We start from the raw sequence: 15002 nt of genomic DNA, 5'->3' as shown, positions 1-15002 counted from the left end.
GTTCAGATCGCCAGTGCTATCTCTGTAAATAGCATACTAAGCGTTTCCCTTACCCTTCACCTCCTCCCGGCTGTGTGTGACGTCATCTCGCGAGAACTTTGCTTGTTGCCGAAAGAAAACAGGGTACGATATATACGAGGGCAAAGTATGCAACAGTAAATGTGCGTCTCGGAGACAATTCTAGGTATCAGTATTACATGCATAAAGACATATTAGTTATACTTACATGATGGATAGTTGACCATTTGGTCCCTGTGGTTTTGGCCGCCTCCTCCAGTTTATTTTGGGCACATGAAAAAAGGTATCCAGCACTGCCCTGTTGATCAGAGGGGGGAAATCCTCTAACGTAGTTACACAGCGTTTGGTAGTTTCTGTATCATCCCAGGACACATCGAGACGCACACATACACATGGGGAAATAGGGCCCAGGTTGAAAAATACCGAAGTTATTCTTTAATATCAAAGTCATGTCTGTGCACTAAATTTGAAGCTAAAGCAAGTGATTAGCTTAGCTTAGCAGAAAGACTGAAAGCACGGGGAAACAGCTAAGCCAGGTCTGTCTGAATTGGTAAAAAACTGAATTGACAGTTCACTCCAGAATCAAAAATACATATTTTTCCTCTTACCTGTAGTGCTGTTTATCAATCTAGATTGTTTTGGTGTGAGTTGCTCAGTGTTGGATATATCAGCTGAAGAGATGTCAGTCTTTTCTCCATCTATAATGGAACTAGATGGCACTCGGCTTGTGGTAGAGCAGTGTCCCTCTTCAAAAATCATGACCCAGTTACTCAAGATAATCCACAGACCTTGCTGTGAGCAGTTTCATGTAGGAACAATTTTCTTTCTATGGAACTACACTTGCCAACTGCATCACCGTGCAGAAGGAAGCGTGCATCTACTCACAGATTAGTACTTGTGACAGTGCAACATGAAACATTAATGGTGTCCTCCTTGACTGAGCTGCAACGTTAGCTAGCTCAGTGGTGCTAGGTGAGCTAGCAGTAGACACACGTGTAGCTCTAAGTGCCTCTCTGGACCGCGCTCTAAGTGCCTCTCTGGACTGTGCTGACGTGTGCGCACACACGTCAGTGCAGTGTACACAGAGGTAGTTAGAGCTGCAGGCTACAGTGAGGCTAAAAACAGAGTTCAAATGACGTTTTTTCAAACAATTTATTATGTCGGGGCTTCAGGACACTTGGATCACTACGGACGAGCAGTATGGAAATATTTTGTGGTTTCAATTATGTGTTTTTTGGACGTTTTAATCTGGGGCGCTGTCAGCCATTAGGTGTGCAGTTATGCTGCTACCCACTTCTCCCTCGGATTTCCGTTGTGAGGACTCTAACCCTTCACCAGAGCCTCCCTCGGCATATGGGTGAGTAGATAATGGCTGAATTTTCATTTTTGGGTGCACTATCCCTTTAAGTTCACAAATTAACAAGTTATATCTCATGTGTTTAATCCTCATTAAAGAAAGCTAATTGTCCCCTGGTGCCAGGTATATATTTAGCACACAGATATGAGTTTTCATCAAACTCTCTGCAATACAGCGCCATGAGACATATTCTCCAAAATGTAGGACTGATCCTTTAAAAGCAAAAATCAGTCCCGTATTTTTAAACATTGGCATTGAATGGATTTATGATGACATTTTCATGTTTGTAAGTAGAAAACACTAAAGTTATTGATTGTGTGTAGCCATATTGTTTCACAATGTACACTTTGGACTTGATATCAGTCCTTTTAACATGCAGTATATGAGCAATATGAATGGTTCTTTAAAATGGCACATGTATGCTGAAAGACACTACATGACAAGATGCCCCCCAGCAGAATGAATTAATTTCCCATCAGGTCTGGAATGAAATATCATGATGAGTATCCTGTGAATACTATTTAGTTAAACTCTGGTTCGTTTTCTCAGCAAATTAGAAAAAAAGAAAACATGTACATGGCTTTGCTGTGATTAATATGAACACCAGGATTTCAAAGAACAGCCTCATTGTTCAAACCCTGCAGCTCTCATTAGTGTTTGACAGACAGGTGTACGGAGGCAGGGGAAGAGATGTGGAGAGAGGCACATAGGGAGACAGCCAGAGAGAGAGAGAGAAAGCAGAGAAATGCAGGCACAGGTAATATTTGAGAGAGAGGAAGACAGATAGAGAGAGAGATCAGCCTATCAGATCAATATCTGCTTTAGCTCTCAGCTTCAAAGACCACCAAGCTGAGCAGTGCTTGAGCAGCTTAACATGTGTGTGTGTGTGTGTGTGTGTGTGTGTGTGAGGGAGGTCGAGCTGGGGTTTAATGAGTGTTCAGGCCTCTGGATCAGACTGTTTGCTCCGTAAAGCCTGCAACTGCCAAAAGCTTCCTTTGTGTGCACCCTTCTCTGTGCATGTGTGTGTGTTCATGTGTGTGTTTAGCTGGCATTACTGGCAGAGCAAACTGAAAACACGGGCACGCACTCGCACACAGAGCGGTGCTGCAGTGCAGTCGGGGTTATTGTGCTGAAATAAATCTGCTGTTGTATAATTTGAAGAGATCACTTTCAACAGGCTGTTGTGTGAAGTGCAGAGCCACAGAACGGGTTCAGCCTCTCTACTTTTGAATGGCAGCAGAGTTGCCTGTAAATCCCTGGTCCTGCAGCTGTTGCTAAGAAACTACTCTTTTCAAGGCTGTTGATCTTTCGATAGGTGGGGAAAGCACTTCAGAATAATGGCAGCATTAAGTCTTAACAAACCAATAATGTGTGGCATTTTCAAAAAAAATAAATCATTCTTCTCTAATGCCCTTTGAGTTACCACAATAGGCCTTGTGACTCAGGCTACAGTATGTTCACGGATGACTAACATTCGCTTGACTAAGTGTCCTGATACGTCATTTATTTCTTGTTGCATTTTAATCAAACAAAGGAAGGCACGGTGCTGTCACTGAATGGATATTATTGAGAGTTTAAATCCTAAGTCAAATTCTCAAGTTGTTTTTGAGTACAAATGTTTACTGATGGCATTCAGTATTTTTAATTGTCATCAAATGTCATCGAAACACCAAAACCAACAATGAATAGATTCTACTAACAAGTATTGTCTGTGTAGTCAAAGCCTGATATGACGTTTTACTTATTGGTGTTGTAAACATTCATCAGACCAAACGCGTATTAATCCACAGCTTAACAGTCTCCAGCAAATGCAGTATTTACTTCCACTGGGTAATATCTGTTAAAAAAATACAATGCCCAGCTATTTAGAAGATTACTGAGTCTATTTTATACATAAGGAGTTAGATTTGTCTCAAAATGATTGTGTGAACTGATTGACAATGTCTTGTGTTAATGTGTAATCTTTATTTGTAAAACACCTTACAGAAATAGAAAAAAAAAGATTTGTAAACTCAAATTTTTTTTTGCAAATCTAAAACAAATCTGCAAATACACAAACAAATTCTAGGAATTAAAAAAAACCCTGCCAATACATTTAATTAATTTACAAGTACATAAAAACATTTGTGGATATCTTTCTAACATTTACAATTTACAGAGGTGAATCTCAGTTTATTATCTATGCTTTGTATTTTGTGCATTTTATGGGCCTTTTTTTTAATTACTGGAATTTGTGTATTGTGCAAAATAGTTTTGTGAGTTTACAGTTTTTTTTTATAATTGTGGAAGGTGTTTAATATTTACAGGTTGCACATTGACACACAGATTGTTGGTCTATTCACGCAACGAAAAACACAACAATTCTTATTTTTAGGTGATTATACACTAAAGAAAACATACTTATTATATTCACTTCTGCCAATATATCCCCTAAATCCTACACTCAAGATCTTTTAACAGTTATAGTTGCATAATTTTCACCTAACCTAGACAGAAAATTCTCATATGAATCATTTTTATAACATTCATACATTTGGGCTTTTTTTTTTCCAAATTCATAGACAAATACTCTATTTTGTCATTTATATTTTGAGGACTTGGTGGTAGTATGGCATCTGTAACGTGATGCTGTCTGCTGCAACATCACGGTTTGTAGGAGTCTGTGTAAAACAGTGAACTGTCACAGTGGCAGAATAAAGGGACACGTATTTCCTTGCTTCTTTGAAAAGCAGCCTCCTTGATGTGTTAGAGAATTTAGTTTATAACAGCAATTTAAACAAGTCATCGCTTCATGGTGGAGTTTTAAATATTCCATTCCTTCATCCAAATACACATCACAAATTATATATCAATCATGCTTGTGTTGCATGGACACACTGCATGGAGTTAAGTAGCTACCAGCCTGCTGTGTCAGACACTCGTCATTAGTCGGTCAAGGTGCCTGATACCTCAGATCATTTCTGTTTTGCACAGGATATAATGTGTTACAGCTGTTTGTTCGGATGAATTAAGGAAATGGGCAAAATGGGTACTGATAGACACCATGGCATAACAGACAAAGAAAGGAAAAACAAACTTCAATATCTTCAAGGAAAAGGGAGCATATTGATTGGTTGAGGAAGGCCTGCCTTTAGAAGAAACTGTGATGCTGACTCCCACACAATACAAGTTACTAAACATGGAGACATCTAACATCCTGCTGGAGCTTTGTTCTACAGATCTGTAATTTCCCCCAACATTTCCTAATGATTTTGTCAGATGTAATTTGGTACTAATTACAGGGAAAATAACTTTTTCCTTTAAAGACGCCATTAAACTCAAATAAATATTCATTTGAGGTCCCAAAATCACTTTAGGAACAGCAGTTGACAAAACACTCTCGTCAGCAGATGGAGTTTGCCAGTTGTCACTGAATTGTAGATGTTCAAATTTCCATTTTTCCCCCCAAAGCACTTCCAAGTTTGTTGATGTTGGCTAAGGTTTGAGGTTCATCTGTTAAATCAATGTTGTGTCCTTCTGCTGATGAGAATCATGTGATACGATCAAAAGCTCCAGCACAGCTATGAAATGGATGACATTTTTATCTACATTTTGAATGGTATGCTTATCTGTAGAATTATTTCACAGTTCTGCATATAAAGCTGTGCACCAATTAAAACCCCTTTCTAGGTCACATTAGCAATTAAATGGAAGTAATTAACTGAAGGTGTACTGATTGAACACTGCCCTTATTTCCTCTATATATAGTGCCTTATATAGCTCTGTCCTTGAAACCTGTTAGAAATTATTGGGAAATTCAAACCTGTGATAAAACATTGCCAACATATTTCATTTCTTTGATACAGTCTCACACAAAACCTGAAATATTCTGTGACCCTGCAGTAGGCTAGTGAGTACCCTACAAAAAAGGCTACACACTACTTCTGGTCATCACTTATCTGTCATCTATGGCCATGTTTACACGAAAACGATCCACTGAAAACAGAATCGTTTCTCATTTTCGTTTTGAAAAAGTTCCGCATTTAGACGATAACTTTTTGATAACAATCGCTGTGCACACGGATTCGCAAAAATGACCAAAAACGTTGCAGTATACATGCCATGCCAGTAGTTGGCGGTGTGACGCTTACGCTTCCTTCTACAGAGTGGCGATGTATAAAAAAACAAAATGGCAACCGCACGAGCGGTTGCAACTTATGTGATGTATCTCGTGATGGTGCGTTATGTTAGTAACAAACGTAGTTATTTTTAGCCAAACCTTGTTGTTTTCTTTTTAAACCCAACCATGTGCTTTTGTTGCCCTAAACCTAATGAAATACATTATATGACAAAAACTGTACATTTCCTGTGAAAACAAAAGTCTATTTGAAAAGATACGAAGGATCTAACGTGCATAAATTGACATGCTGTCTCTGAACGTCCAAAAAGCCATAAGAGTCACAGTTTGACATTTATGGTATTTGACAGATTGGGAGTGAGAATGTGTTGTTGTGTTATACTTTATTGTTTTCCTTCATTTTGACGGACAGGGTCATAAAAATTCTGTCATAATCTATTATTACGCAGTATTTTTGATTTCATTTTTAATGTTAATAGGACATTTTAATAGCATTTCATTTCCATTAATTATTTTTTTTAATAATGAATATAAAAATAAAATGATAGATTATGCATTAATAAGCAGGGATGTAGTGATGTCTAAGTACTGCATCGCACCTAGTGCACATGCATGGTTAAGTTCTGGTGCCTTTCAAAGGTTATGCAACCACTGTTTCTACATTTACATACAATAGTCAACTTTAACTATAAAATAAAAGGATGTTTTGCTGCCTTTTCATCTTCATTAGTAAAAATTGGCTCCCCACAGACTGAGAGAAAATAACTTAATTCACTGTGCCAAAGAAAGGCTACTGACGACAGCTCCCAGCAACTTTGAAGGTGGAATGTTTTCTTGCATGTTACTCAATGCATGAGTTGATGTTGTGAATCACTCGACGCACCTTAAATGTCTATATGATAACTCTGACTATTCCATTTGTTTTTATTGTCTCTCTTGCATGACACACGCTAGTGAATAGATCTTCAAGTACTTAAAAAAGTTTATGTGAATTCCAACCAGGGTATGCAGACTCTGAATATTCTGTTTCCTCCCTCTGGGAAAAAAGGGGCAAAGCACTCCGACAGCACTACCCTCCTGTTTATGAGGGCATAAAGCAGAAAGATGAGCAGAGACACCAACTGTGCAAAAAAAGTTGACAAACATATTTCAGTGGTATGTAGCAGAGCAGAGAGGAGGACTTTTAAGAGGCTTAAGAGTTTCCTAAGCAGAGGAGAAAATGGTGGAAACACAAAGAGGTCAGAGAATTGATCTCTAAACACAAAATGACTGTGAGTAAATGAAATGCTACAGATGAGATTGTGCAGGGAGAATATTTGTGGTCGATCTCATTTGGGATATGCACACATTTCCCACTTAACAAAATAACGCTATAACACCAGAAATAAAATTATCACAATACTAAGATATTTGAAAAACTGGAAAAATGCAACAGTGCAGCAGTGATGACTTTTGTCTGTCTCAACCTTCCATCAGCAGAGTGATCACACTAACAATGACAACACTGAGTGCGTTTACATGGACAGTTTAATTCCTTTTCATTCGGAATGAAAGTTCATTCCTATTAAAAGTGATCTTGTAAACACCTAATTCGGAATGAAAATGGCCAATGCGATTGAAAATTCATACCGACGTAAGGGGCTGGAATATTCCGTCTTTAAGTCCGAATGAAAGAATTTCTCACACTTGTATACACTCATTCCTCTTTAAGTTCATTCCGGTCTTTCTGCGCATGCTCGTATCCTTGCCCCTCTGGCGCGATGACGTATATAGCACGCACACGACTTGTTGCACTAACCGGTTTCCATTCGCCAAAGCACGGTCTTCTATCTCCCTTCTTCGACCTTCTACCTCCCTTCTCCTCCTCAACAGACGAAGCATTAGCAGAACAAGGTTGTTGTTGTACTGCTGCTTCAAGAATATAAGCAAAACAAGCCCGAAAAAAGCACTAAGAACAGCGGCGTCAAGCATCTTGTTATCCGGAGCGAGGACTACAGTGTTTTCTTCCAGTAAACGTAAACATGTAACACTAAAAAAGGCGATTAAAAGGCGATTAAACTGATCTCCTGTGTATACCCTCATTCGGAATGAATATTTCCCATGTAAACTACCTGGAAAAACTTTAATTCTGAATGAATTCAGTCAGATTTATTTCATTCTGAATGAGAAGCCACCATGTAACCGCACCCAGTGTCAAGCTCATATTGTGATGCAGTTCATTTCATTTCCACTGGGTGTCCACACCTTGCAGGCCCAGAAAAGGGTGTGTCTGTGACAACCAATCATACCTGTTAAAAGAAAGCATCACACCTAGCAACAGGGTCAACCACACCCCCTCAGTAAGATAAAAGTTTCTGTCCCTTCCTTGCTCAGAGTTGCTCTTAGAACTTTCCTAAATCACTCCTAAGCTAAGACTCCTTACTAAAAGTTTTTAGTCTAAGTTAGGAGCTCTCTTAGAGTACTCTCGGAATGTTTGTGAATACGGCCCCTGGACAGGGGTGTGAATTACTTTAAGTTATGGTAAGTAGCCCTCAGTGTTCTAATCTGTCAAAATGGTGGACGACCGTCCTATTAAAAAAAATCAGTAGTCAGTGATTGAGCAGACTGGTTTAACGTGACCTCTGATTAGAAATGCTCATTTAAAGACAGCAAACTTTTTTGTCATGGCAACACTCTCCACTCAAATCTGCTTTTTCTTAGAAACCCTCTCTGTATCCACCTCAGTGCCCTTATCCTTCACCCCCTCTTATCTCTCCCTCTTCTCTCTCCTCCTCCTCTTAGTGGCAGGTTTAAATCAGGTTTGTTGTCTCCTCTCTCTCTCTCATACAAACTAATGATATTTTAATGGTTGTCAGTTGGCTGCCAAACAGACAGCTATTGTGCATGGTTTCCAGACAGACCGGTGTTTCTTCCTCTTTTGGGAGCAGGATAATTGAACAACATCATTCACTTTGCCCCTTTGATAGGTGTGCTGTCAGGCAAGTTTTGGTTTTAATAGAAATATGTCATAAAATGTCCTCCAGGGAGTTTTTGTACATCCTGTAGTCTGTCCTTACAGACTATTTATTTTTAGATTGCACGCTTTTAATAGAACTTGTATAGTTTAGTTTTACCTGAGGGAAAGTTGAGCGAATTTCTTTTTTCCCCTCCAAAGTCCTGCTTTATATTTAGACACATTCACATTTGTGAGGTTTCCAGTACAACCAGTGAGCAGCTCCAGTGCAGCAGCTGGTGTTCAGTGCCGTGGGCAATGGAAACACTTTAAATCTTAAGGGAGACTTAGTCACCGTTCCACCCAGGTGTGCCAGCTGTTTTGGGGATTCAAACCAGGAAACCACAGGACATAAGCCTGCCTGACTTACAGAGAGGCATCGGACAATGTGACACTTCCATATTAAAGCTGTAGTTGGTAACTTAAAAAAACAGTGTTTGTCTGATTTGATAAAACGGTCGCTACATTCACACAGAAGTCAACCCACTCTCACTTTAAATTTGTTGAAAAGCGGCGCTTGGGCAATGACTTCCGGCGCCAGACACTGAAGAAAACAGCTGTCCTTTGACATCGGCATGTTACATGGCTGGTTGCTGTTATTGTTTAATGGTGCCCGATGGCGTCAGGGCGAAACACGGCGGGACATCAACGAAAGTTAAGGCTGTAGAAGTCCGTGTAGGGTGGGCAGGAGGGGTGGTGGATGGGTCCAGCAACCACCAACTTTCACCCGGAAGCCTAGTGTTTGCTTCCCCTGAGACTGTAAAGCCAAACCCTCTTATTTTTTTCTTAAAAACAAAAACAACTAATCCTAGCCGAGGAGTGTCTAATGCTGCTGTCAATCACTGCTCAGAAACTGCAGTCAATCTGTCAAACTAGGCAGCGTTGATCAAATATGACCTAAGATTCTGTCACTGTATTGCCTATTTCTCTCCTCAAATGTTTTCAGACACATATTTTAGTGTACTGTTTAGTAGTAAAATGAGCAAGTTTGCTCCGGTCAGTGGGCAGTGCTTGGTTTGAGCCAAGCTGCACTCTCTGGGGCTGAAAAATGAAGTCAAAAACTGCAGTTCATTGAATGACCACTTGGCTCATAGACCTCACTGTAAAAATGCCCAACTCAACAGCAAAAATGAACATGTTTACAGCCTGGTACAAAAAATGGCCTTGGTTTCTACGGCTAATTTCAACATCTATGACAACTGTATGAGGGTGAATTTCTATATAACTCACCTGTTTGAATGTTATCAAGGCTTAAAGTTACGCATTATTAAGGGTGGTCCTCTTTCAATGACAGGCTGTCTGCTGATAGTGTCCTTGGTTTCTCAGGCAGATCCACCCCTCACTCCTCCACAGCGCCAGCCTCTTATCCAAATATGGTCACGTCTGACTTAAAAAAACAAAAACAAGATGGCGAAACAGCCAAAATGCTGAACCCGAGGCCTCAAAACAGTAGTCCAGTAGTTGACACTATGGAAGCTATGTCTATTATTTTTACAGTTTAAGGTTTGCTCGAAAATGCCCCTGGTGTTCTTTGGCTAAGACAGGACTAGAATAAGGACAAAAAATGAAGTTGACTTCATGTACTGTGGGGTTTGTTATTTTAAAAATGTAATAAATTACTCATTACTCTTTTGAAAAGTAAAAACGTTACTTTAATGATTACTCCCTGCCAACAGTAATTCATTACACTTCTTGCAGTGGAAAGAGTTTTAATCCGACTACCTGCAGCAACAGTGTCATCTTTCCTCCCAATAATATCAAAGTAATGGGAATATTTCCAGCTGCTGAGGTAAGCGTTTCATCTTCTAACTAGCCGGCTGTTTTGTGACGAGCCTGCACAGTGTGACAATTCAGAAAATGAGTCAGCTGATGTGACTGTTGTATTTCAAGTCAGTAGTGATGTGATACGTGAAGTTGTTTGGTTTTGGGATAATTGTAATGTTATTACTGAATGTTTATCACTTAATAGTTACACTACTGGAAAAAGTAATATTACTGTAGCATGTTACTTCCTAACAGCGACTAAATGTGAAAAAACTTGATACATCAGGACTAAGACTAAACTATGACTGCATATACTACATCAAAATTGGTTGATGCAATATAAGGGGGGGGGGGGGGGGGGATAAATACAATGCAATGAGATTAAACACAGCTACAGCCTCTAAAATGATGACAGAATTGAATGAATAAACAAAACAAAAAAACAGAAATTTTTGACTCAGTTCTGTTTATCCGTTTATAGTAAGAGAACAGACTGACAATGATTGATAGTCAACAATTACAAATGAAGCACCCTGACAAATGAGGGTTTGATACACCAGTTACAGCCTAACTAACAACTTTCTTTTTCTAAATAAGTCACAAACTCCTGTAAAATTAATTTAGCAACTGTTCCCCAAAATGTGAGACGGAAACAGCTGGTCATCTCCACCCACCGTTCTTAGCTGAATATCAAAGACAACCAAATTATTTAATTAATTTTCATCCTAAAATGTTTCATATTCCTTCCTGTCATATTTCTCTCCTCCTCATTCCTCCTTCTCTTTTGCTCTTTGTTTTTGTGCCTCCTTTCCTTCTGTCATCTTGGCTGCTTTTACGTGACCTAAGTATGTGTGTCCATGCATGCACACACAGCAGGGTGTGGCGCAGCAGCTGTAGAGATTAATTATGGATGTGTGTGTCTAATGGCTTGTGTAGGCTGCTGTTGTGCTTCCTGAACTTTCAAACAGGTGAAAAGAAAGAGAAGAAACAGCTGTGACACAAAGAAATAAACAGGAGACGTAACTGCAACTACCTTTAGTACATGCATGTACGTAGTCTGCATAGATATATTTGAATTTAGGGCGAAGAAAAATCACACCTTATACATGTTAAAAAATACTGGGAATAACTGGGAGCTGTGCAGTACTGAAATATGGAGTTAGACTGTTTTTCACCACTTTTGAATCCAGGGTTTTTTTTTCCAACTATATTTCCTTCTGTGTGTTTGTTGTAGTTTTATTGTCAGTATATTTTATTTATCTTCTCTGTATTACTATTATTTGGTTTGCAACAACCTTGATTCCCACACAGAGACACAACGTGTGCTGTATTTTGAACAAGCCTGTGATAAATTGTGCATGTATTATTCAGGAATTGTCAGTATAGATATGAGAATATTTCAATTTTAGTGGTGTATAGATACAGTAAATATGAGTATTGTAAAGTTCTTGGTGGAAAAAGGAAAGTATGCTGAAATATAACAAAATATGTGGAATAAGACAAACAACAAAGGAGAGAGATGAGATCATAAGCAAAGACTGAGTTATTGTCTTTTTTTTTAACTACGATAAATCGAGATGTCCTCTTCACTACAACAAAATCTAAAAGACACAAAGAGCAAAATGAAAGCAAAACATGACTGGATCAAAACCTAGAAAATAAAGAACAAGAAAATAAAGACCAGCTAATGGGGAAACACCACCAATTTCAATTTTCAATCAGTTTTATTTATAAAGCCCAATATCACAAATCACAATTTGCCTCACAGGGCTTTACAGCATACGACATCCCTCTGTCCTTTGGACCCTCGCAGCAGATTTGGAAAAACTCCCCCAAAAAACCACCATTCACTCAGTCACTCATACTCATGGACAGACTTTTGTAAATTATTTTTGTGATAACTATATTCTTGACAATATGACAAACTAATAAAAAAAACCATTTATTAAGAAGACAGAATTGCAACAGAGTAAGTGATACAGTTTGCCTTCAAATATTCAGTAACAAATAAACAAAATGTATCTGTCATTTCTTCAGTTTGTGAATAACAACAACAGTAACTCAGAGTGAGATTCAGATTCTGTATACAATATGAACTAGTCCATACCCATTGAGTGCACAGTTGCCCAAGTACAGTTTCACATGGTGTGTGTTTGGGATTACAGGTCATAGGAAATTGCAGATTAAATAGTCAACTGAACCCATTAAGAAGAGCAATGTATTCAGACAGAGTTTTTGTGAATTTGATAGTACGATTGCTTTATTGAAAGTACAGTAGGACCATTGCCAATAGTGGGATAGTTAGTGGGCTAAAACTGTACATTAGTAGTGGAGGTAGCACGTTGAAATGCAGATAGTTAAAGTGTTTACATGTTGTATTGACTTAAAAGTGGGGCGCACTGGTAGTTCACATGGGAAAGGTGCGGCTAGCCCTTGTTGCAGCAGCATACCATACCATGACTTAGTCATACCAAAAATTAGAAAAAAACCCAACATTGGTCCACAGGGGGAGCCACAGCGATCAGTCGCATTTTAGCCATTTTTAAGCATTATTCTGTTGTTATAGCGCCACCCAGTTGCCAATTAGAGTTAAATTTCTCCAGTCACCTTGAGGCGTCCTGTTCTACATATCTACCAAGTTTAGTAAAAATCGATATGGCAGTTAGGCCTAGATAAGAAATTAGCTCTCTAGCGCCCCCATTTTGTTTGATCGGGTCAGTAATGGAGGGGTCCCTCAGATTATGTGTGGTCATATGCCTACAAAGTTGTGTGGTGATCGGTGAAACCCTTGAGATGTTATACACCTTTAGGTGATGAGCCACGCCCTCCACAATATTCATTGCCTTATAGAAACTCAGTTTTAGTAAGTTTTCCAACTTTTGCCAAGAGGGAACTTTAGATATTGGTCCCTAGATTATGTTCACCGAGTTTCATGCAGATCGGTCAAACTTCCTAGGAAGAGATCGATTTTAAGTGTTTTTCAAAAAAATTCAAAATGGCAGAAAATCTATATAACCGGAAGTTATGGGTTCTTGAGGCAAATTTGTTCCTCATGAGGAGAGGCGCCCTCCACCTCCACCTCCACATCACCACCTAGTCTGTATAGATTCATCAGCCTCATCTGCCCGCCCTCTGGTGTCCAAGAACCAAAAACTTGTTAAATTAAATAACTGTTAAATCTTAATCAGTTTAAATCATCTGTTAATTTGTACACTCATATTCTGCATTAAATGTTATTTTTACTTCACTCTCCTGTCTCTCCTGATTGAAATATTGCTGTGGGGATGCTAAAGGGAAACTTGTGCTTCAATATCAAGTGTGACAAAGCGTTGGTATTTGACGACCTGGGAGTGACACCAGGATGAGATAGAACACATGATCAACAGCTGGTCTGCAATAAGGACTAACCACATAAACTGTACTCATCAGATTACACTGTTTAATGCACTTGGAGGAAAGTCCTGGCTGTCTCCTCGTTTCTTCTTTTCTTGTCTTTATCTCTTTTTTTGTTCTTTATGAATATTTGTTGATACTGTCAATTACTGATAATATTGTTGTTTGTTCTTGTGCCTCAAAGAGATAAGGAAAAACAGCAGGGGCAAGACAACACAAGCACTGACAAGGACGGACAAATATCATAACGACCTATGCAAACAAATTAACAAATAGCACTATTTCCTATGTAATCACAAAAAATGGAAGTTAAACAGCCAAATTAAATGTTTGCAAAGATGTAAATGTACATGAGTGTAATTTTTGATTTTAATCATCAGGGATGTATTTTGGAAAACCTTCTATAATATCAAGCACACACTGGTGAAGGGTTTATGAGCATGAGCAGGATGAACGGGCAGAGAGGGAAGAGACAACACTGTCGGGGGAACAGTTGAGGACCGTGTCTTTGTGTGTGTTTGCATTGTGATTCACTTCATGAGAGGGAGATGAAAGAGAACACAGAGCAGAGTGGACATGGACAGAGACACCGTCTGTCTGAGTTCAAGTGTCTGTGTGTACATGGACTGTGTGTGTACTGAATCAACACTGGCTGCTCTTAATATAAAACTGATGTACTGGAGGACGTCTGGCATAGTCCTAATTTATGATGTTTGTTCAGTTTGGTAGCAACGATTTGTTTCCGTTATTTCTCCTGGTATTTTGTTACCTAAGGAAATCGCAGTAGTTTCATCATTTATTCATATATGTTTACATTTGCACAACAATGCTTCAGCTGCATTAAGTATAAAAGCAATCATCTATGTCATCATTTTCAATGATTGCATAAACTGACAGCTTCCCACATTAATCCCATTCACATGACAGAAGATATTTCAATTTTTCTTCTCACACCTCATGATGCATTCTAATGACGCCTCCTTACATGTCAGATATTAATTATTTCACATATGTGTTTAAAACTGTGCAATGCTTTGCAAATGCAGCACATCCCTCAAATTAGAGTTTACAGATGGAACTCACATTTCCATAAATCAAACTCAGAGCAGGCACAGCCATAATGCCGTTACAAATCTTATTTTAATGTGCAATTAATCATGTAGTCATTTGTTCAAAGAGGGAAACCCATTAGGTTTATGTTGGACAGTGTGTCTTGGTTCACCTCAGCTAATTAAATCGTTCTCTGCACTTGGATTTCCAAAAAGTCTTGGTCACACAAAATAAAACTGTAGCTAAAGTTTAATGTCAAAATTGTACTGCACCACCTGTTCTGTGAATATACAACCTTCGCTGCTCTATTC

At 38.8% G+C, this 15002-nt stretch overlaps 1 protein-coding gene across 1 annotated transcript in view; it reads right to left on the bottom strand.

Moving 5' to 3' along the window:
* LOC126401211 (putative nuclease HARBI1) overlaps window positions 1-15002 on the bottom strand; it is a 179021-nt gene that overhangs the window by 82157 nt on the left and 81862 nt on the right. The window lies entirely within an intron of this gene.

This window comes from Epinephelus moara, chromosome 14, assembly GCF_006386435.1.
Source record: "Epinephelus moara isolate mb chromosome 14, YSFRI_EMoa_1.0, whole genome shotgun sequence".
Lineage (NCBI taxonomy): Eukaryota > Metazoa > Chordata > Actinopteri > Perciformes > Serranidae > Epinephelus > Epinephelus moara.
Note: the sequence above shows the minus strand (reverse complement) of the source record. Positions and strands in the feature narration are given on the sequence as shown.